The following is a 24,270-nucleotide window of genomic DNA, read 5'->3' as shown; positions in this document are numbered from 1 at the left end:
TGGAGAATGATGTCCTGACATTTGTTTGTAATGGAAAAACAAGAACTAACTAGATTTGTAAATATGTGCTGACCTGACAAAAAACTCTAATGAATGGCTTATAACAGACATGGAAAGTTATGGTTGAGAAAAATTTTTTCAAAAAGAATATAGCAGGGAGCTGAGAATGAAAGTTAATTTTGGAAGAGTAAAATTTGCCATTTGGAGATCATTCACTCATTCAACAAGTATTTAATGAGTTCCTACTATGTACCAGACACAAACTAGGTTTTGGTTTTATGGTGGTGGGGAAAAAGATGTCATCATCTTTACTCTTTGGCATTAATTCTTTTAATACTGAAGAATAAATTTTAATAAGTACCCTAAGGGCTGTGGTATATTAGTCCATTTTTATACTACTAATAAAGACATACCCAAGACTGGGCAATTTACAAAAGAAAGCGGTTTCATTGGACTTACAGTTCCAAGTGGCTGGGGAAGCCTCACAATCACGGTGGAAGGCGAGGAGCAAGTCATATCTTACTGGATGGCATCAGGCAAAGCAACAGCTTGTGCAGGAAACTCCCATTTTTTAAACTGGATTATGAGGACGTCCTCTATGAGAAGAATTACTTATAAACTAAAGCCTACAGGACAGAAAGAGAGAATGAGGAGAAAAGAGTTTTAGGCCAAAAACAAACAAACAACAAACAAACAAAAACCAACCTTCAAAAAACTAAAATAGGTATGGCTAAATAGTGTGAAAGAAAAAGTTTTTAGGAAGTTGGAGAAGCAGGCTATGATAACATCACATATTGTCTTGTGTATTACGGGAAAGCATTTGAAATCCTAAGAGGGGTTTTTAAAAGTCCGAGATTTGGCCAGGCGCAGTGGTTCAAGCCTGTAATCCCAGCACTTTGGGAGGCCGAGATGGGCGGATCACGAGGTCAGGAGATCGAGACCATCCTGGCTAATACGGTGAAACCCCGTCTCTACTGAAAAACACAAAAAACTAGCCGGGCGAGGTGGCGGGTCCCAGCGACTCGGGAGGCTGAGGCGGGAGAATGGCGTAAACCCAGGAGGCGGAGCTTGCAGTGAGCTGAGATCTGGCCGCTGCACTCCAGCCTGGGCGACAGAGCGAGACTCCGTTTCAAAAAAAAAAAAAAAAAAAGGTCCGAAATTTAAGATTTCACAAAGATCTCTTCTGATGCTGAATGGAGAAACAACTGAAGAAAGAACAGGAGTGGAAACAGAGAATAGATAAAGAAAAGATATAATGAGATTGTAGCTTAGCCTAGTAGGGTGACAGTAAGTTGGAGAGAAGTGAATTGATTCAAACAGATTTTGGAAGTTGAACAGATGACATTTGTGACAGACTGGATGTTAAAGATAAGAGAAAGGGATATATCAAGAACCATTCATAGGCTTTGGCAAGAATATATAAATTGGTGGGAATTCTATTGACTGATGACAGAAAGGTGCAAGGAACAGCAGATTTGAATGGGAAATAGAATGTTTAATATTAAACATGTAAAGTTAGAGATACCTGGAAGTAATTTTAGGTGGAATGTTAAGTAAGCATTTGTTCGTTGGGTCTAGAGTTCTAAAGGGAGGAATGTGTTGAAGAGATTAAGCTAGAGAGTCTTTGACATACAATTAGTAGTTAAATCCTTGGGAATGGTTGACATCACCAAGGTTAATACTCCACTGGTATGCACCAGTACAGTCAAAATGGTCCTTAACCTTTCTATACCCAGTTAATAAATAGATCAGGGACTGTAAGTATGGGTTTGATAGCAGATTAGATACATTTGAAGAAAGTGTTAGTGAAATAGAAAATAAGGCAGAAGAAAATATCCAGAATTTTAAAAAGCAGAAAGACAAAAAGATAGGAAATATGAAAGATAGGACAGGAGATTTAGAGGATATAGTGAGTAGGTCTAACATAGGTTCAATTGGAGCCCTAAACAGAGAAGAGAGAATTGGGAGAGTATTATCTAAAAGGATAATGACTGAGGAATTTCTGAGACTGATGGAAGACATCAATCCACAGGTTGAAAAAGAGCTCCAAACCCCAACTAGGATTAAAAGATACACAATTAAACATCATAGAAAACTGCAGAAAATAAAAGACAAATAGGAAATATTAAAGCCAATCTGAGAAAAGAGGCAGATTACCTTTAGGATTAAAATCAGACTGACAGCTTGCTTCTCAAAAGAAACAATGAGAACCAAAAGTTAATAGAAGGATATTGTTCATGTGCTTAACAAAAATAATTGGCAAGCTAGAAAGCTATACCTCCCCAAATACATATTGAAAATAAACGTAAAATAAAATTATCTTCAGACAAAATCTAAAAGAAACATAAACCAAACTAAAGGAAATACTAAAGAATATTCTTCAGGGAAAAGGGAAATGATTTAGATGGAAGATTAGGAATGTAGAAAAAAGGAAAACAACAAAAATAATAATATGTGGATAGATGTAGATGAACATTGACTGTATAAATATACAAAGAATTAAAATGCACAAAAATAACAAAATGTAACTTTGAAGGTCAGTAAATATTGCTCACTTACTCTAAGTCATTCTAATTAATATCTAATATTAACATCTAATTAATATTTAATATTAATATTAGATATAATAAGTAAGGGATTCAGGCTATAAACTCTAGAGTAACCACTAAAAATGCAGAAAATAAAAGACAAATAGATCTTTTTTTTAGGAGATGAAGTCTTGCTATGTTGTCCAGGCTGGTCTTGAACTCCTGGGCTCAAGCCATTCTCCTGCCTCAGCCTCCCAAAGTGCCAGGATTACAGGTGCGAGCTATTGTGGCCCACAAATAGGAGAGCTTAAAACCAACCAGAGGAAAAAAGGCAGATTACCTTTAAAGGATTAAAAATCAAATTGACAGCTTGCTCAGTAAAAGAATATAAATAGTAAAAGAATACAAAATTCCTGGATCAATTGAGGAAAAAATATAATAATAAATGAAAGTAGGCCAAGCACGGAATATAGAACAAGTGCAATAAATAGAAAACACATGGTAAGATGATATAAATACAACTATAAAAAGAAATACAATACATATAAATTAACTAAATGCTTCAATTAAAATAATGATTTTCAGTTATATTTAAAAACAAACTATAGACTGTTTGTGAAAGACACAGCCAAATCATAAGAAAACATACAGAAAAATTGAAAGAAAGGATCAAAATAATTTTGCCATGCCAACACTGAGGAAAATATAGGTGATATAACTAAATTAGACTTTACAGCTGAAAGTATCATGGAGATAAGAAGGATCCTTCATAATGATTAAAAGATGTAATTCACAAATAAGATATTACTGTTTTGAATTCATATATACCTAATAACATGGCCTCAGACTGACAAAAATAAGGACAAATAGACAAATCCACAATCATAGTGGCAGAAGTTTATGCTCACCTCTTAGGAACTGCTGTGGTTTGAATGTGGTTTGTCTCTTCCAACATTCTGTTGAAATTTAATTGCCAATGTAACAGGGTTGTGAGGTGGGGGCCTTTAAGAGGGGATTAGATCATTAAGATGGAGTAATGTCTTTTTCACGAAACTGGGTTAGATCTTTTGAGACTGGATGAGTTCTTGTGAGAGCAGGTTGTTATTAAACTCGTCAGCCTCTTTGCTCCCTCTCTCTTTACATGCCCTTTTCCCTTCTACTTCTCCACCATGTTATGCAGCATGCAGCCCTCGCCAGAAGCCAAAGAAATGCAACTGCCCAATCTTGGACCTCCCAACCTCCAGAATCATAAGTTAAATAAATCTTCTTCCTTTACAAATTATGCAGTCGCACATATTCTGGTATAGCAACAGAAAATGCACTCAGACAGTAACTGACGGGGAAAAAAGGCAAATAATCATCAGGGAGAGAGAAAATCTAAACAATTCAATTCAATTTTATTTTATTTTATTTTATTTTATTTTATTTTTTTGAGACGGAGTCTCGCTCTGTCGCCCAGGCTGGAGTGCAGTGGCCAGATCTCAGCTCACTGCAAGCTCCGCCTCCCAGGTTCACGCATTCTCCTGCCTCAGCCTTCCGAGTAGCTGGGACTACAGGCGCCCACCACCTCGCCCGGCTAATTTTTTGTATTTTTTAGTAGAGACGGGGTTTCACCATGTTAGCCAGGATGGTCTCGATCTCCTGACCTCGTGATCCGCTCGTCTCAGCCTCCCAAAGTGCTGGGATTACAGGCTTGAGCCACTGCGCCCGGCCAAACAATTCAATTTTAAAACTTGGCCTAATAGTCACATACGAAGTACGTATTTATAAATTCATAACACATATTCTTTTCAAACACCCAGAAAATCTATTGACAAATATACTGGGCATAAAAAAACTGAAAGAATTTTAAAGGATTGAAATTATATGTCATATGACTATATGTAAGCTAAACATCAATTACAAAATTATAGAGAATATTCATATGTTTGGAGACTCAAAATATACTCCTACATACCCAATTAATCAAATAAAAGTTTAATAAAATTAGAAAATATTTTGAATTAAATGATAACAAAATTCAAATAATATGGATACAGTTGAAGGAGTGCCTAAAGGTTAAAAAGAAGAAAAACTGAACATTAATAGGTAAGCATCGATCTCAAAATATTAGAAAAAAAGTGTGAAATGAATCTAAGAACAGTTTAAGTTTAATAAATGTAAGAGATAAATTAACAACATAAAAATAACTATGCAAATACAGATCAATAAAGACAAAAGTTTGTGTGCTGCTTATTCTCTTTGACCCCAAGATCCATTTTCTGCCTTTCTCAATCTCAGGAGGTTGACCACTATATTCTGCAAACTTAGCCTTCTGATAGAGTTCAGACAAAGGGAGGCACTGGTAAGAGACAGAATTATAGGAAGAAAACAAAGAATCAGGCAATCGTTCTTTAGTTTCCTCTCTGTCTCAATGCTATAGTTGTGGCAGGTGCTATGTCCCTCTACAAGCACACCTCTTATCATAAGATCCATTCATTCCTATTAATGCTATACTCTTAGGCTTCTTTCCTGTAAATATATCAAGCCCAGTAATGGCAATGGCTTCTTGTTGTTAGGACCTGAGAGCTTCAAAATCCTTCATTGGGTTCCCTAACAACATACCTTTAGATATTTCCTTCATTAAATTCTCTATAAAATCAAAGCTGTGTGTACCTTTTCTTTTCCTTTCAGGACATTTGTGTCTGTTAAACACTAATAGGATTAATAGCTCACTGTGGAGATTCATCAAGAAACAAAAATAGAAGACATAAATAATCAATGTTAGGAATAAAAATGGGTATATCACCACAGATCTTTCAGTCACTGAAAAATTTTAGCAAAGAAAATTCAACAATTGATAAATAGAATGATGATTATGTTTAAATTGAGTTTATTTTAGGCATACAAAATTAATTTACTGTTTGAAAATTTGAAAATTCAATGTAATTCCTATTACAGAATAAAAGATTATGGATGATCTTTTATTAGTATGGATAATCTTTATTTTATAATAGGAATTACAAATAAATATTTTCATAAAATAAAAGATTACGGATAATCATTTATTCTGTAATAGGAATTACATAGGATTATAGAATTATTTTTCTTTTCATTTTTTTTGAGACCGAGTGTCACTGTCGCCCAGTCTGGAGTACAGTGGCAGATCTCGGCTCACCACAACCTCCATTTCCAGGGTTCAAGCGATTCTCCTGTAATCCCAGCACTTTGGGAGGCCGAGGTGAGTGGATCACCTGAGGTCAGGAGTTCGAGATCTGTCTAGCCAACATGATGAAACCCTGTCTCTACTAAAAATATTTTAAAAATTAGCTGGGCTTGGTGGCACATACCTGTAGTCCCAGCTACTTGGGAGGCTGAGGCAGGAGAATCATTTGTAATTTACATTTGTGTTTACATTTGTAAAACAGATTTTATTTTTACAAATGTAAAAAAACATTTGTTTTACATTTGTAAAACAGATTTTATTTTAATGAGTGGTAAATGCTATGAAGAAAACGTCATTCAATAAGTGTATGTAACAATAGAACCTGATCTAAAATTGGATGGTCAGAAAAAAAGAGTAAAAGTGGTTATGTATAGTTACCTTTGACAACTGAAGTCACTCATTCCCTCCTCAAATTCTCAGAGAACTGGCATATGTTACTGATAACTAAATATTTGTTTCTCAAACTATATGGAAAAAGTACATAAGAGAAATATACACAAGTAAATACGTTGTTTCATACTGAGTGGATAATCATGATTCTTACAATGTCAATGCTCAAGATTTCTTTTAAGAAAATTTTACGTGAATTCTTATTTTTGTTTAGTTTCATGTCTCTCTCAGTGTTTTTTCTGAAGCACAGCAGACTAACTGGCTGGAACAAAGCAAGGATGGGCCCATTGTTCCCATCACTTCAAAAGTTTCCCTGTGCAGAGTGCTGAAAAGTTAGTATCTCCAGAGAAAACTAATCAGAAGCACAGCTGTTCAACAGGAATAAGAGGTTATGGAAAGCAGAGGCCCAGGAATGACAGCAGCCAGAAAATTATGGAGGATTTTCCAATAGAGTACTGCTTGAAAGTGGGGCCAGGAACATTTGGTGTACTGGTCAAGTGAATGCCTCATGTTTCTTGTGACATTACGTCCCGACGAAGATATAGCGACATTGATGAAGACTGGATGTGGAGGTACTGGTTTGTCACTACAGAACTAAGCGATGATAAAAAGTAAAGCTAGGTATCACTATGTTTGATATCTCCCATTTGCAAGAAACAAGTAACCAGGATCCTAGAGGCTTAACTAAGAGCAAAAATGTAACACTAAAACATGAATCTTTAAGCTAACAACATTTATACTTCTCCCCCCACCGCATCCAAATCGGGACTTTGTGGCCCACACATTATTGGGCATGATCGGGATGGGCCTGGGAGAATGACCCATGACCATCTGGCCAAACACAGCTGCAGAAAACAAGCCTCATCATCTGGAAAAAGCTGTGATGGACAGAGAATTGGAAGGGCTGCCAAGAGAAATGGTGGATTCCTCACTAGAAACACTAGAAACCCTCGATATGGGGCCACTCCAACACAGGACAGGCTTTTCCAGTGATGACTGATGCAGCTTGTCCTTTAGGATCTGTCTCTCACATTACAGTTGGGAAGATGAACCATTAGAGTCACATAATTACTTCCATAGATTTTTTTGGAAATTCAGATTTTCTGACACAAAATTGGCCTCACACAGCTCCTGTGAATGTCAACACAATTCAAAGGCTGGAAAGTGGAGAGTAGTCAGTACAAACAAGTTCTGTTGCTTAAATTCAGCCCTGTCCTCATTTAACATCAGGTCAGCATCAAATGATCTCTAATTTCCTTTCCAGACAAACTGTATAGTTTCCTTTTTCATCAATTTCAAGTAGAGGTAAAAAAAGACCACCAAAACTCGGGAGGCTGAGGCAGGATAATCGCTTGAACCAGGGGGTCGGAGGTTGCAGTGAGCCAAGATCATGCCACTGCACTCCAGCCTGGTGACAGAGCTAGACTCTGTTTCAAAAACAAAACAAAACAAAAAATCCACTAAAAACAAAAATGTCATCATCACCCTAGCCAAGACCAAGTGTGAGAAATAGTATACAATCACTCCAAGGTCTTCATAGGAAGCTGAGTGTCTATGCCTTCTGCTAGTGTTTTAAGAAAACTGATAACAAACACCATTTGCCAAGACAAAGGCATAATTTTCTTTGTCAAGATTTTGTTTGGAGCGAAGAATATGAAGGAAAAAAAACCTAAAGAGGTGGCATAGTTTCTACATAAATGTATCTGAAAAGGAACCCTCCACCACATGCAAAGGAGAGTCTGATTAGAGGGTGAGAAGCTGAAGTTCCGAGTTTAGGATCTAGGAATGAAGTTCTAGTGCGAGTTGACACCTGTGAAGGTAAGAACAGACCACAGGAGAACTAAGTAAGGAGAGCAAAAAGTGAAAAGTCCTGGCCAAGACTTTCATTCATTCAGTGAAGTTTCACAATACCCATACATCAATTCAATTCAGTTCAACACAATGATTGGCCATCTACTACTACAAGTCAAGCACTCGCTAAGCATGGTTGAGGATACAAAGTGAAATAACACGTAGTACATCTAAAAACATGCGTAGTCTCAGAAAGAAAACTGGTACATTTTTAGTAGTGAAAAGATAGTCCAACTCTCACTATCACTTTAGAGGGACGTGAATAAAATGGCATGCTAAAAGGACAGAATTTAGAGTCACCAGACCTGGATTCAAACCCTGATTGTAGCAGTTATAAGATTTTGTGCAATTCACTCAACATTTCTGGGCTTACTTTTCTTACTTGTTAAACAGGAATGATATTTTGCTTGCCTATAGAATGGGTTGAAATGAAGGTGTGTGAGAACTGCAAAGCTCAGACACACGGTTGCTCATAATGGTATCTCACCTAACTACCATCTATTCTGACTCTACTGTACTGCACCTCACATCCCCAAACACTCCCCAGTCTGTCCACCCTTTCCTTTGCCTATGCAGCCCTCTTACTTTTCTTTCCAGAACTCACATTTTAGGTTACCTCCACCTGGTAGCTCTCCCTGAACCAAACCTCACCCTTAGAAAAAGATGTAGTACACAGTCTAATCATATCATTAACAAACTACATTGTAATTCTGTGCTTACTTCCAACTCATTGGATTATGAACTCCGAGATGATACAAACCATGTCTCATGCCTCTTTAAATCCCAATTTAAATCTTTAAATCCCAAGGATTTTCCTTGTAGTGGTGATGGATTTATTCTTTGTTACCCAGTCTTCTTTATAACCAGTAATACACAGCCAGGTTAGGAATAAAGTTTGTGACTGTAAAAGAGGATGCACAACTATCCTCGCATAGCTCTCCTCAGGTCATTAACAGTATGTGCTAATTTCACTACAGCTCAGAGAATACACAAGTATGAGGGTCATTATGAACTCATCTAATAAAGTGACCACAGCTAGGTACCTAAGAGGTTTGCCTTATTAAAACTACCTCTTTATTTACAACATAAGTAGTATCAATCTCAGCAAGCAAAAACCGTAAGAGGATTAATGAAGAGAAAGCTGATGAAAAGGAAGTTCAGTCATGTTCCTTATGACATACACAGCTCCCTAAGAACACACCATTGAGTGGTAAGTCCCTTTCTAGATCCTAGGATTAGGGTTCACATTAAGTGAACTAAGTATTGACTAAAATTGAACATGTTCCTTGTACTTCAGTTCCATCTTTAAATTCTCCTCTTTGGCAGAAAGATACTTGTAGAAAGAATTTCAAATTGGAGGTAAACAAACATACAACCCAAGCCTTGACTTGTTACTGAGCATAGTAAAACAAGCTGCAGTCTTCCCCAGGGCTATTAAAACTCAGTGCTTGAAAGTACCACAATAAATGTACAATTTAATATAGTATAAATTTGCTTTATGTTATAGAAATAGAACCTTGAAAATTCATTGCAATTAATAACCATTTTTTATGGAAACGTAAAATTCCATTTGTCTCTCCAATTTTAAATCCAAGTATCTCAAATAATGCTTGGAAACTGGCAAATGGGTCATTTATAAAGTTACTAGTTTTAGCTGATGTGTCTTCTTTTGATCAGTAGACTTGACCTCAGTGAAAAGCAGCTAATACATAATAATCTTTTAAAACACCAATAGTCTACCTCTTTAGAGCTGAATGAACGCTACAGAGAGCAGGTTATTTCCACTTGCTTTCATCTCCTCAGCGAATGCAGACTCTGAAATAGGTGTTTGAATACACAGGATTTGGTAGACCATGCCACATTTTGAGGGCAGGGCTATCTGAATGAAAATATGATCATTCTATAGCTATAATACAAATTATCTTACAAAAGTATAATATTTCATATGGAATTGGACATCAGAAGAGACAATAATCATTACAGAGTACTCAAAAGTCAAGTTTAGCATAAATATTATTACTCTGAATTTTCAGCTCTTGGCAATTTGAAGCCTTAAAGGATCTTTTAATGTTAAAGAGGCCTTTCCAGACCATATGTCTGAAAATGAAAATAAAATATCCAAACATACTCTATCAGATTTTACTTTTTGGGAGACAGACATTGGAAATAAATTTATAAACAGAAAAATGTGCTAGCTATAATAAATAAAAAATTGGAAAAAGGAGTTCTTTCCATCTCTCTTTTTTAAACAAAGGCTGCCTATAAACTACACAGCCTTTCCCAGATATACTTTGGCACTGCTAGGGAAAGCATTTCTGGTATGTAACAAATCACAACCAATTGTTCTGCCATGGAATAAAAAAAGTCAGTATTTTGTTGTCATTGCTAAAAATTCTACATGAAAAGCAGCCTTTCACTATCCACCCAGCTAATACTTTCTAGCAAAATGAATTTGTTTATTATACTATTTGTTCCCTCTTAAAAAGCATCCTAAATTTGTTTCCCAAAATAAAAATAGAAAGGTGGAGCTTCTTTGATATTAGCTCATGAACAAACTAAAACATGGAGAACAGAAATAAATCAATAAATCTATTCTATAAAAAATTTATTAATAATAAAATATAAAATTCTGGTTATGCAANGCAAAGATGCTATCATTGGGGGAAGCTGGTAAATGGTGCACAAGAATACTCTACTATTTTTGTAACTTTTAGTGAATCTAAAATTATTTCAAAACAAATGCTAAAAAAGCAGAGTTATCGTTTCACCTATCCTGTCCTGTATCCTATATATGAAAGTCCTGAGTGAGTAGAAAAGTTTTTTGCCATTCCTCATTCCAAATGCCCACCTAGAATACTAAGGTTTAGAATACTATAGTCCACGTACCACAGTGAATAACAGACATAACAATACTTTTAGTCACTTGCCAAAGAAAAGACTCTAACTGGAGTCAGCTCTGACAGAGTTATTAGTCATCCTCAGAAATTCCATCAGCACAATCACTATGGACAATAAAGAATCATCTCAGGGGCAGTCGGAAGAAACATACAGAATCTCAGGAATAAAAAATTGCCTCTTGCCTGTAATCCCAGCACTTTGGGAGGCCGAGGCTGGTGGATCACCTGAGGTCAGGAGTTTGAGACCAGCCTGGCCAATATGGTGAAACCCCATCTCTATCAAAAACACAAAAAATTAGCAGGCCATGGTAGCAGGCACCTGTAATCCCAGCTATTAGGGAAGCTGAGGCAGGAGAATCTGTGAACTCCAGAGGCAGAGGTTGCAGTGAGCCAAGATCACGCCATTGTACTCCAGCCTGGGCAACAACAGTAAAACTCCATCAAGGAAAAAAAAAAAAAAAAAAAAAAGGATTGCATCTTACCCATGGGGCAGATCTAAACCACTATTCTTCACCCATATTCGTACACTAGTAAATTAACTGAAATTTTGAGCTATGTACAAAACTGAGTAAACACTAGGTATACATATATATATATTATAGATGTGTGTGTATATATATATATATATATACACATACACACACACACACACACATACACATACATATATAAATATCTGGTTGGGACAGAAAAAATAGTAAATGTGCTTATCCTAGGAGCTTTAAGTTCTTTTCTAACAAATCCAAAGGTGAGCTACAATTTTCTATTCTTCTTCTTTCTCTATTGGTTCCCTCATTGTTTACAAATGAAAGTAATCCACAGCTACCCTGCACCCTGAGCTCTGTATCTTTTCTTTAAAAAAAACAAAAAACAAAAAAACAGGGTCCTTACAGGAAACAGATGGCACACTGAAGGCAGAAGGGTCTGAGGATGCTTTATTTACAACAAGATGATATATAATGTGTGGAAGTATGTGAAGGAAGAGGCAGTAAGCAGGTCACTTGAAGGCTGGTAATACCTAAGGATCTGTTAATACTCCTAAGCACAGTGGAAGAGGAGTGAGGTGACCACAACCCAAGAGGAAACTCATCATGTCAGATGGTCACCTTTGAAAGAGAGCCAGTCACTGAAAGTAAACTCAGGAAAAATGCCCAGAAATATGACCAAGACTCCTGTTGACCAAAAGCATCCAGAAGCTAGAGGCACCAGAGTCTGACTAGTCTATATCTATCAAGTTTCCAGGGGCCAGAGCCGGGTGAAGTAGGTGTGAATAGAAAAGAGACAGATCTGGAGAGGTGACTCCAACCTAGCCAGTATATCTTTCACACCTTATGAACAGAATGCTAAACTCATTCTTGTTTTCATGGTAGCAGAAATGAAAATAATTATGTAAATCAACAAATATGAAAAAATACAGAATGTAATATCTACTATAGATATTCAAAATACATTTGTAATCTCTGATACTTGTGTAAGATAACCTCCAAGTCTTAGGTGATTTTGGGAAAACATTTCAACATTATCCTAAAGCAAATTAGTGAAGATATATCTGATTTTATAAATACAGTCGTGCATTGCTTAATGACAGGGAAATGTTCTGAGAAATGCTTCATTAGGCATTTCGTCACTGTACAAACATCATAGAGTGACTTCACAAACCTGGATGCTACACACCTAAGCTATAAGGTGTGACCTATTGCTCCTAGGTTATAACACCTACACAGCATGTTACTATACTGAATACTGTGGGCAACTGTAACATAATGGTAAGTATTTGTGTATCAAAACATATCTAAATATAGAAAAAATACAGTGAAACTATCTTTTAAAAGATAAAAAATGGTACACTTGTATAGGGCACTTACCATGAATGGAGCTTGCAGGACTGGAAGCTGGTCTGGGTGGGTCAGTGAATAAGTGGTGAGTGAATGGGAAGGCCTAGCACATTATTGTACACTACTGTGGACTTTTTAAACACTGTATACTTCGCCTACATTAAATGTATTTTAAAAATGCTTTATTCAATAACGAATTAACCTCAGCTTACTGAAACCTTTTACTTTATAAACTTTTAATCTTTTAACTTTTGATTCTTTTGTAGTAACACTTAGCTTAAAACACAAACACAATTGCAGAGCTACCCAAAATATTTTTTCTTCATATTATTATTCTGTAAGCTTGTTTCTATTTTAAAATAATTGTTTTAATGTTTTAAACTTTATTTAAACTAAGACACAAACACATTGGCCTAGGCCTACAATATCGATGTCTTCTGCCTCCACATTTTGTCCCACTGGAAGGTCTTCAAGGGCAATGACATACATGGAGTTGCTATCTCCTGTGGCAACAATGCCTTCTTCCAGAACGCTCCTGAAGGACCTGCCTGAAGCTGTTTTACAGATAAGTTTTTTTTTAAGTAGAAGTATACTCTAAAATAATGATTAAAAGTATAGTATAATAAATCAACCAGTAACATAGTCATTTATTATCATGATCAAGAACTATGCACTACACATAACTGTATGTGCTAGACTTTGATATAACTGGTTGCACAGATTTGTTTATATCAGCACCACTACAAACACAGAAGTAATGTGCTGCACTATGACATGGCAACAGCTACGACATCATTAGGTGACGGAAATTTTTCAGATCCATTATAATTTTATGGAACCACCACAGTATATGTGGTTCACCATTGATGGAAATGTCATTATGTGGTATGTGACTGTATGCATATGATTGGTTGCAAAAATTAATAAATGATTTTGAATTATCTTGTTTTTTATTATCTCAGCCACTAAACACTAACATTACCAGGAAGAATCAGTAGTTTCCTAGTTATATCCTATGTATTTTTTTTTTAAAAACCATCCTCGTGTGTCAAATTCTAAGAGGTAAGAGATAGAGAACCAGGCAAAGCATTAAAGATCCAAGGGTGGGACTCCAAATCATACATCATTCCTATGGAGATACATCATGTTAATTAATATTGCTTTTTCCATTTGCAAAGACAAACCATGCCTCTCAGATAAAGACATGAGAAGATGTGATGATATCAATTCACTATCTCTGTTTAGTAACTGGGGCCATAGTGAGATCCCACAAATAGATTTACTCAGTATGTACATCAATTAGTGGGGTTGTTCATTGAAAACACCAATAGCTAAAAATAAATTCAAGTGCTTTCTTATTTTCTTTGAAATATTTTTCCTTTTCTCAAGATAAAATATTTGAAATAAATTAACAGAATCTAGTTTGTTGCCTAGTCCAGCATTGTACCTCCAAAGGGAGGCTTAAAAAAATACATGCTGAATGAATGACAGTGGTATTCCCAATTCTGAGGCCTTTTAACATTTACAGTGTATGTCCCACAACCAAGGACTTAACAATTAACTGTGTGATAGGATTAAAATACCATAGTTTTGTATCAGCTACTGTATTCTGCCATCCCAGGAATTTAACTTTCCTGTGTTTAAAAGACAGGAGGGTGGTGGGAAAAAGGATCAAATGTCTGCTGAATACAGGAAATCCATACCAGGCTATAAACCAGAAAACATCAAAAGCTGCACCAGAAACTCTGGACAGACTCTACGAGACTCCATTTCTTTCTACTATTTAATGAGAAAGGCAATAAATTCAACATGAAAACCACAACTTGTACTCTCTCGTCAGGATCTCCTCAAAAATATGTGCAGAAAAGATATGTGCAGAAAAGGCTAAAATGCTTCCAGGCTTGCCTGGGAAGAAAGAAAATATGTGTTTGGGTCATACTCAAATATAGCACCAGACACACTTGTTCCCAACACCTGGAGATGAGACCATGAGAAAATTTTCATGGTGGGGGCATCTAATTGGCATCAAACTTCAAGGAGAACTAAGAAATGAAAGGAAGTCTGAATACCCTGCCAAAATACCATCGGGCGCAGATCAGAGGTGGTTTGCTATGGTATGAAGTGACCTCAGGAGATTCTGGCTGATAGCAACTGATTCCCAGGGTCGGGAATTTCAGAGCCAATTAAATATTCATATTGTAGAAACCTTGGAGGTCTGACCATATCGAATATTTTCAAACTCTTAACCATATGGTGGGAAAGTTTGAATGGAAATTAAAGAGGTGAGATGACTGGACTCCCAGACAAATAAGACAAGTATGTGGCTGCCTATCAGATCAAAATGATCCCCACATGGAAAGGATTCTCTAAGTGTGGCCAGACTTGTAAACTAGAGCCAACAAATCTCCAATCTTACATTACAGTCAGACAAAAACACTGTCCTAAGAAGAAACAGCCAAAAATCTTACTGCGACTTTTCCCCTGCCCTTGATTCTTCTTTGATCACCAGGTGACTGGTTTTGTGTTGTGTGCCTCTCTGTGTGCTTAATGCACAGCTGTGTATTGTATAAGAACATATAAAAGGCTCGTGCTGGTGCCTATTAGCAGCGACTTTCCTGAGAGGGACAGGGTTAGGGAAGAAAATCAGTATGAGCTTACTTTTCTGTCTCCACATCTCAGTTATTATGATGAGATAAAGTTTGATGAAATGAGTATTAGGAGCAGTGATTTTAAAATGATGTCAGAAAATTACAGCTTGAGGGTGAAATGAGAGAAATTCTATCCCTTTTGGCATAAAATGGCAAAATTGTGGATTGATTATATTTGTATAAGTCCTTTTGTGCATTTGTTGGCAGGATGACTTCCTTCTTCCCATCACCCACCTCCCTAAGTCATTTCCCTGACACTAGCACAAAAATAGAGATGAAAGTTTAGGGAAAATTCTTTTACTATCTAGAGATAGCTCTGCTTAGAGGACTCATAGACATGACTATGCTTCAATAAGAACAGTGAATCTTGAAGCAGACAGTAATGAAAACAACCCAGGATTCCAGCTTATAATTAAGCATGCTTAAGCTTCAGTGATAATTACCATGGAGATTTTAATTCCCCTCAGCCAGTTAGCTTAGTTAGTAAGTGCAAGTGAAACTGAGGTCATGGTTTTCTGTACTTTATAAACCAAATCTGGATTTGATTCACTCCGTGACTACAGGCTATACTAGCATTTTCCCAAATTGTACCAAAGACAATGGGCAAACCCTCATAGGTTAGAAAGAAAACAGTCTAAAATGCCCAGACTTATGGTCAGAAGCCTAGGTTGAGATATTGGTTTCCCCAGTGACTACTTACGCAGTCTTGGGACAACTCAATTTTTCTGAGGCCCTGCTGCTTCACCTGAGAAATGAATATTTAAAATGTCTGTTTTAAAGAATTGTTACAAAGATCAAGTAAGTCAATTACATGAAAACATCTCATAATGTATAGTCGACTACCTCCCATCCAAGTACTAACCAGGCCCAACCCTGCCTAGTTTCCAAAATGAGACAACATCGAGCGTATTCAGGGTGGTATGGCCATAGACATTCCTCCAATAACTGGCATGGAAAAATAAATTATTATTGAGGAATCAGCTCACTTAACATTATCTTAGAGTGAAAAGTAGCACATCATAAATTTGTATAAAAGATCACTCTATGTAAATATTTGTTGAACTAAAGAAAGAAAGGAATATGTCTGTAATTTCAAATAAATGATTCCTTTGCAAGTCAATTTCCTAGCCCCATGGTTTCCAAGAGGTGTTTTTCTACAAGCCCAGGGATCTTTGAAGAAGCAGCTGCTCAGAGGAAAGAGAAAGACAAGTAAACAGAGCTCCAGAACGCACACCCCTGACTTCAATCAGAGCACCTATTGGTATAAACAAGATTTTCAAATTTGCAAACGTTTACCATAAACATTCAGCTCTCCAGACTGCTTTGTGTGTCTCTATACCCAGATCCTGCCCAGTGAATCTGTCCCGCGTCCCAGCATTTCTTTGGCATACCTCTCTTAAAATTTAAGAGGAAATATCACTGATGCTATAGTTCACCAAACGTCTTAAATCTCAGACAGGTCTAAATTTGATCATCAGAGTGAAGAATAAATACTCTGATGTCTCTAAAGACTTTACTTGGGTTGACAATTCTCTCTGACAGGCTCTGGAAATACAAATGAAGGGCTTTGAGTGTTATTTCCTACTTTTCCCAGTACCTCTTTATGTATGTGCACACAGACAAGCAGACCATCTCAGGAGGGTGACTGGAAAAGTGGCAGGAGCAGTGGACTAGGAAACAGCTCTGGGACTAACTCATGATGTGATCTTTGACCAATCTCTAGACCTCTAGATTAAAAAAAAAAAAAAAAATTGAGGATCTCCTCAGGCCTCTTTTTTTTTTTTTTTTTTTCCCACAAAAAAACAATTTTTATTTGAAAGGGAAAAGGAGAAGCCCTTTGTCTGAAAGGGATTACAGTTCCAAGCAAAGTCAAAAAACTCCAAACCTGGTTTAAAGTGGCACCTATTTTTTGAAAACCTGGGGAAAGAAAATTTTGGCCTTTCTTTGGTCAGAAAAAGAGTTAATTTCCCGGTTTTTGGTAACCTTTCCCCAGTGGGGGGCAAAAAGAAGGGGAAACAAACAACACAAACTAGAAGAGACTTCTACTCTACTGACAGGGTTCTTCAGATCCAACATCAAGCTAGACATGCCCTCGCTGGCCACTCAACAGGTTGCTGTCCCGCTGCTGAGTGACACAGGCCATACTACATTTTCAAGAAAAAAAATGAGGCAGGAAACACAGGTATAGGTCACTTAGGGATAAGCAGGCATCCACAGTTTCAAAACTCCTCATGGAAGGGGTAATCCTTGTGGGAGGCACAGCTCAACAAGGCACAGACCCTCCAGTTCCTGTTGTAGCTGAGTAAGGTGGTCATATCCTGTCTGCTCAGTTCAAAGTCAAAGACCTTAAAGTTCTCAGCAATGCGTTCCGGTGTCACAGACTTGGGGATCACCACCAAGTTCCTCTGCATGGGGAACCGGATCAGGACCTGGGCTGTAGTTTTATTGTGCTTGGCTGCGATCGCCTTGATCCTGGGATCCTCCAGGAGGGAAGGGTCCTCAGGCTTGGCCCAGGGCCTGTCAGGAGAGCCGAGGGGGCTGTAGGCAGTCACCACGATGCCTTTGGAGTGGCAGTACTGGATCAACTTCTCCTGAGTGAGGTACGGGTGGCACTCAATCTGGTTAACTGCAGGCTTATATTTTAAGCCAGGTTTGTTTAAGATCGCCTCCACCTGGAGATGGTTGAAGTTGGAGATGCCAATAGCTTTCACCAGCCCTTCATCCACCAGCTCTTCCATGGCCGCCCATGTGTCCAGAATGTTGGTGTCACTGGGAACCACATTGCCCGACTCATCCAACGGGAAAAATTCCTTCCCAGGCTTAAAGCCAGTTGGCCAGTGAATAAGGTAGAGGTCCAGGTAGTCCAGCTTCAGGTCGCTGAGCGTCTTCTGGCCAGGCTCCTTTCACCAGGCCCTTCTCATGGTACGTGCACCACAGCTTGCTGACGATGAAGAGCTCCTCACGCTTCACCACCTGCTCCCTGAGCTTCTCCTGAATGGCCACCCCCACCTCATTCTCATTCTGATACACATGGGCACAGTCGATGTGGCGGTACCCGACGTCAATGGCCACCTTCACGGCCTCAGTCATCTGCCCTGGAGGGGACTTCCAGGTGCCCAGCCCCAGGATAGGCATCTTGGCGCCGTTGTTGAGCACGAGGTGGTCGGCCATGGCTGCTGCGCTCCCCAGACCCCCGCCCCAGAACGGTGCGGTCGTTGCCGCGGCCCGAACCTTTCCTCAGGCCTTTTTATGGCAGAAGTTCTATAACCTATGTATTAACAACTTTTATAATAAATTAAATAAGTAATTTAAGGAAATTACCCTGGCATAAGTCCCTAGCTGTTGTAAGGGTTAATTTTCTCCACTACACTGTGTAGGATATAAAATATACTAAGTCTTCATGAGCAATATAGAAACACTCTGGTGATTGGCTCAAAGATTTATCTTGATGGCTGCAGCTTGCTGTGCTGGAATAACTTTCCTTGGAATGGAAGTACAACAGCTTATCATGTTCTTATAGAGTTAAGAATGGTTTTGCTTTTTGAAGGAGAAACTGACTCCATTAAAAAAAAAATTGCAAGATAGTGTCTTGTTAAACCACATTCTTCAAGTCAAAAATTGAAGTTCTATGGATTTGAGAATATTGTTTCTCTTTAAACTGATGCACATGATTTCGTTAAAAATCAAATTTAGCATGGAAGATGTTTAAAAATACACAGATTTGCTTATTCTTCTCAAGAGCAATGAACTCAAACTTGACTCTATAATCATTATAAATAAAGATTCTGCTTTGCTATGTGCTTTATCTTGGCACTAAGAAAAAAAAACCTTCATCTATTTATATTCAGTCTGCTCCTATCTTTTTGTTTATTTAGACTTAGATACAACAGTCCTTTACTTGCTTGTCACTACCATTACTCACAACTTTTTTTAAAAGCCAAAATGCTGTCAGAAACCCAAACTTCATCCATTCATTAATCTATCGGCGCCACGTCCTGGGAGGTCAGTATCTGGTCACTGTCTTCAGTTTCATATGATATGCAATATTTATATCACGTGGATCTGATCTAAATAGCCCAGTCTTGGCACTCAGTCTAAGAAGGTCATTTGGCTTACAAAATACTACTTGGCCTACATAATACACTGGTCCAGCACACAGGAACTACGCTGCCCTTTACTTATCCTTCCCAGTGCCCCAGACCTGACCATGGAAGAAAAAATAAGTAGTATTATCTACCTATCTATATTTCAGGAAGTAACTTTTTACTCCAAAAGAACATTTCTCATTGTCTGTCACTACTCTTTTGTATCTTGCATTCTTTTGTGTCTTGAAGGTTTTGGATTATTTAGGAATTCCCCTTAAAATTGAGATGTCAGAGACAAGGTGAAGATGAGGAGGTTGGGGTTTGGGAGTAGGTAGATCATTGTAGCAACTCAAGAGGTGAAGGACTGAAGAATCTGAAAAATGAAAGAGGCATATGCTGAAGGAAGATGTGAGAAATCACCAAATATCAACATTGCTATCTCATAATTTTGCCAAACACCAGCCCTCCTATTATTTAGCCCTGAAAAAAAAAAAAAGAAAATGTGAACCAGTTTGCTTTCAGCAAACACCAAATTTCTATGTTCAAAAAGTAAGCAAAACATCTCTAAATAATAAAAATTAGACACACAGCTTACTTTATTCTGCCGACTTAGCACTTTTCTGAGAAATCAATGAAAAGTCACTATATTTGACCATCTTTGGAGTTTTCCTCTAAAGTGAGACAATCAATAATAAATAATAAAACGTGAATGGTGGCAGCTTCTGATCATCCTCTTCCTGCCCCAGTTTATCAGGGTGTTTTATTCAACATTCACAGCTCATCCATTAACCCCTGTGGCATTCAAAATGGTATTTGCAGATCACTGTATTTCCAGGTACTCAATTTCCATACATTCTTTTTACTAAAGCTGATCTGCCTGAGGATATTGCCTGTGGTGCTCCTTCATAATCTCTTTCTCCCTCCTCACAAAAGACAGGCTGTTGCGGGAAGTCAGGGAACGGAGGGACCGGCTGAAGCCGTGGCAGAAGAACATAAATTGTGAAGATTTCATGGACATTAATTAGTTCCCCAAATTAATACTTCTATAATTTCTTACACCTGTCTTTACTGTCATCTCTGAACATAAATTGTGAAGATTTCATGGACACTTATCACTTCCCCAATGAGTATCCTTGTGTTTTCCTATGCCTGTCTTTACTTTAATCTCTTAAGCCCGTAATCTTCTTCGTAAACTGAGGAGGATGAATGTCGCCCCAGGACCCTGTGATTGTGTCAACTGCACAAATTGTTTGTAGAGCATGTGTGTTTGAACAATATGAAATCTGGGCATCTTAAAAAATGAACAGGATAACAGCGATGTTCAGGGAACAAGAGACGTAACTTTGAATTGGCCAACGGTGAGCCGGATGGAACAGAGCTGTATTTCTCCTCTTTCATAGGCAAATAGGAGAAATATCGCTGAATTCTTTTCTCAGCAAGGAACATCCCTGAGAAAGAGAATGCGCCCTGAAGGTAGGCCTATAGACGGCCCCTTTTAAGGCATCCTGTCTTTTATGGTCAAAGCTGGAGGGATGAAATAAGCCATGGTCTCCTATAGCGCTCCCAGGCTTATTAGGATGAGGAAAATTCCCACCTAATAAATTGTGGTCAGACAGGTTATCTGCTCTCAAACCCTGTTTCCTGATAAGATGTTATCAATGACAATGCGTGCCCTAAAGTTCACTAGCAATTTTAATTTCACCTCATCCGAGGGTCCTGTGATCTCACCCTGCCTCCATTTGCTTTGTGGTATTTTATTACCTTGTGAAGTATGTGATCTCTGTGACCCACGACCTATTCGTGCACTCCCTCCCCTTTTGAAAATCACTAATAAAAACTTGCTGGTTTTACCACTCGGGGAACATCATGGATCCTGCCGACATGTGATATCTCCCCCGGACACCCAGCTTTAAATTTCTCTCTCTTGTGCTCTTTCCCTTTATTTCTCAACCCAGCTGAGACACTTAGGAAATAGAAAAGAACCCACGTTAAACATCGGGAGCGGATTCTCCCGATAACAGGTAAACTTTTTACCCATCCGGAATCTTACCCTAGTTCATGGCCCACGAATGTCAGAATTTCTGTGGCACCAAGCAAAGCAACATTTTCAAATATCAGTATCAGCTTTTAGAAAATGAATTATTCTGACAGGGAAGCAAAACCTTTGGAAAATAAGATGGTTTCAAATTCTTTGCTTTTAGCAAAATTGAAGGAGTGCCAAAATCAACTTGTCAGCTGATAAATCATTAAAATTAATCTTGATGAAAGTTAACTTATATGAATTTTGGCATTTATTGCAAAAAAAAAAAAAGAACTAAGTGAATACTGCCCTATTATCACACTGAATAATACTGCTATAACATTCCATTCTTATCTACTTATTTCTATGAATGAGATTTATCAGCATCTATGCATTTAAAAATTAACAAAATAAAACTGATGCTAAATCCCATTTCATCCCAGCAATAAATAGTAAACATAGACACATGAATTGATTGAGAAAACACCTGCCCCATCTAATAATGGCAATAAAGTATGCCTAAGAAAATTTTATTTTATGTTAATAATTATATATTATTTTAAAATATATATTTATCTTGTACTAAGGTAGTAATAATATTGTAATGATAACACAATTCAGGAGAATGTTTTAAATATGTAGAGACTTATGTTCACAGGAAATTAACTGTTTTANTTATCTACTTATTTCTATGAATGAGATTTATCAGCATCTATGCATTTAAAAATTAACAAAATAAAACTGATGCTAAATCCCATTTCATCCCAGCAATAAATAGTAAACATAGACACATGAATTGATTGAGAAAACACCTGCCCCATCTAATAATGGCAATAAAGTATGCCTAAGAAAATTTTATTTTATGTTAATAATTATATATTATTTTAAAAATATATATTTATCTTGTACTAAGGTAGTAATAATATTGTAATGATAACACAATTCAGGAGAATGTTTTAAATATGTAGAGACTTATGTTCACAGGAAATTAACTGTTTTAAATTTTATAATTGTTTGGATGAACGGAGGCAAGATGGTGCACTTCCGGGTTCTTCATCCCCCCCCCCCCCCCCCCAACTTTTCCCGCGCCCGCGAAAATGCAGCCGGCGACCCGGGAAGGTGCAGACCAACTAGGCATGCGCCAGGTGATGTCAATCCGAAGAGACCAAGATTTACCTGGTCGCACCTGCGGAACGCCCCCGACACGCCCGTGCCCCGCCTATTGCCCTCCCACTCCTAGAAAAGCCGCTCCGGAGGGACGCTACGCGTGGCCTTCCTCAGTCCTCCACTCCTGTCGGGATGTCAGGACTGCAGGAACTCCGTCCGAGAGCCCCACCGGGGGACTCTGTGACAGACCTCTTCCCCACACCTTAGGTGACCAAAATAAACTTGCAGTTTTGCTCCTACCCTTGCCTACTCGCTGGTTCTTTTGTGCCCGCTCTGGTGGTCTTAGAAAAACAAATCAATAATAATGGACATATATCTTAAGAGATATGTAATGAGTGATCCATAAAGTAAAGCAAGCATAAAACTATTTACATTATGATTTATGAAAGAAAAATGGAATGAAAATTATAGTTCAGAGAGAGAGATAAAATTTCCAACTGTTAAAAAGAGCTTATGCAAGTATTTTAAAATATATGATTGCCTTTTAATAATAGATAATTGCACTTATATGCCACTGAACATATTCTAAAAAGTCATATAGTAGTTTTATTTTAGTATGTCAGTATTTATAATAATACAGTGACAATTCCATCATTTGCAACTATTTTACTTCATTTTTTTTTTTTTTTTTGAGATGCAGTCTCTGTCACCAGGCTGGAGTGCAATGGTGCTATCTCGACTCACTGCAACCTCCCTCCATCTACTGGGTTCAAGCGATTCTCCTGCCTCAGCCTCCCAAGTAGCTGGGACTACAGGCATACACCACCATGCCCAGCTAATTTTGTATTTTAGTAGAGAGGGGGTTTCACCGTGTTGGCCAGGATGCTCTCAATCTCTTGACCTCGTGATCCATCTGCCTCGGCTTCCCAAAGTGCTGGGATTATAGGCGTGAGCCAGTGCTCCAGGTCAACCATTTTATTTATAACAAAAATTCTGAATGTCAAAAATATGCAAGGAGGTTAATAGTTTTTCAAAATTCTCTTGGAAGTAAAAAAGCAAAATTCTTTGATACTATTATATTCTCTAATGATAGGGCAATTCTGTGGCATTTTCAGCAGCTTATAAGCGAATTTGCAAAAGACAATAAGGCTTGAAGGCTCAGACCCATTGGAACCATTTGTTCTTTCACTATTGATCTAAAATGCCAGCATAGTCTCAGGGGCCTCATTGGTATCTGAGAGATTGTATGTGAGTTTTGTTTCAAATGCTTAATCCATGTTTTCACTTTATTATCAAAGAATTAACAGTATTTCACTAAATCTTACATGAAGTTATTTCCTCTTTTAATTTGTATGCAATACCATCATCATTAACAATGTGTCACAAAGAGACATGAGCACTTAGAGGAAACAGAACACTCTCCAGAGTCTCTACTCCCAGCTCAGCCACTTCTAGCTGAGTGAACTCAGATAACTCTGGTAAGCTCTGAAATCCGTCTTTCAATCTGTAAAAGAAAAGCAATTAATATCTTCCTTGCTACTTCACTGGGTTTTTGTAATACACGATGTATTTCTTGCTAAACTGTAAAGATCAATGTAAAACTTAAATATTAATTTTAGTGAAAAGTGATAGTGATTATTTACTCTCTAGCACTATGCTACACACCACTGGGAAATAAAAATAGACGTTCCCATTTTCATTCTT

The 24,270-nt window shown here is 37.7% G+C and overlaps 1 pseudogene across 1 annotated transcript; it reads right to left on the bottom strand.

Annotated features, from left to right (window-relative positions):
* Positions 1–17,292: 17,292 nt before the first annotated feature.
* On the bottom strand, positions 17,293–18,610 carry LOC108528725 (aldose reductase pseudogene; annotated as a pseudogene). The gene has a single exon (XR_001885269.1). The product of XR_001885269.1 is annotated as an aldose reductase pseudogene (transcript).
* Positions 18,611–24,270: the final 5,660 nt, after the last annotated feature.

This window comes from Rhinopithecus bieti, unplaced genomic scaffold, assembly GCF_001698545.2.
Source record: "Rhinopithecus bieti isolate Rb0 unplaced genomic scaffold, ASM169854v2 scaffold_5613, whole genome shotgun sequence".
NCBI lineage: Eukaryota > Metazoa > Chordata > Mammalia > Primates > Cercopithecidae > Rhinopithecus > Rhinopithecus bieti.
The sequence above is the reverse complement of the archived record's forward strand: the minus strand, read 5'-3'. Positions and strand labels throughout refer to the sequence as shown.